At 44.5% G+C, this 1,055-nt stretch overlaps 1 pseudogene; it reads right to left on the reverse strand.

Moving 5' to 3' along the window:
* Positions 1-717: 717 nt before the first annotated feature.
* On the reverse strand, positions 718-835 carry LOC124597164 (annotated as a pseudogene).
* Positions 836-1,055: the final 220 nt, after the last annotated feature.

The following is a 1,055-nucleotide window of genomic DNA, read 5'->3' on the forward strand; positions in this document are numbered from 1 at the left end:
AAGAATTTTAGTCGCTATCTGAGGATTCAAGTTCTCACATAGCCGTAATAATCAGTCGACCACCTCGTTCATGGTTATTTTCATGGACCACCAGCACCACAACCAGGGCATCATTAACGTATTATCAATAAATATACTTTAACTATAACGTCAATGAATTTTTCAAATGTTGTTATTTATCTACTTGTGTATGTTTTTTAAAACTTCGTTTAAATATGTGTAACGTTTGGCTGAAGGGCTGTTTTATCAGCAGCTCACCTTCGCGAGGAACTGAAAAAACAATAAAGAAACAAATTGTCTTAGAAAGCGTTCAGCTAACTGGGCACACTAAACGATCCTGAAGAAGATCTCAGCAGAGTGGGCGAAACGTTGATTGTGTAAGAAGAAACAGATTAATATGGCGTGGCCTAACAGTGTACAAGATTTGACCTCCAGTTCTGATACTTCTCAATGATAAAGTTGCGTCTAGATCATTATCACCCAAAAATGCATTGTGCACTAATATTCTTAAAAAAGCACGCCGTCTACAGGCCAGGAGTGGCCCATCGGGACCATCCGGCCGCCGTATCATCCTCAGCTGAGAATGAGGATAGGAGGGGCGTGTGGTCAGCACACCGCTCTCCCGGTGGTTATGATGGTTTTCTGTGACCGGAGCCGCTACTATTCTGTCGAGTAGCTCTTCAATTGGCATCACGAGGCTGAATGCACCCCGGAAAATGGCAACAGTGCGTGGCGGCCCGGATGGTCACCCATCAAAGTACCGACCACGCCCAACAGCGCTTAACTTCGGTGATCTGACGGGAACCGCTGTATCCACTGTCGCAAGGTCGTTGCCAGTATTCTTAAAAACGAAAAGAATTTTAATAATACCCCAACTAGACCTGTAAATACTAAGCTGCTCATGCTGAAATTCGTTTCGAAAAAGAGGGAAATCAGTGGGCCACACATTGAAGGGACTCCTTAATGGTTGATTTGGCACATCCAACTTCCTACAACTTCTGCCTTGGACGTGAGGACGTCTGGACTTATGGAAGGCCTTCCTGTAGGTCGTAGTC

The sequence above is a fragment of the Schistocerca americana genome, chromosome 2 (assembly GCF_021461395.2).
Source record: "Schistocerca americana isolate TAMUIC-IGC-003095 chromosome 2, iqSchAmer2.1, whole genome shotgun sequence".
Taxonomy (NCBI): Eukaryota; Metazoa; Arthropoda; class Insecta; order Orthoptera; family Acrididae; genus Schistocerca; species Schistocerca americana.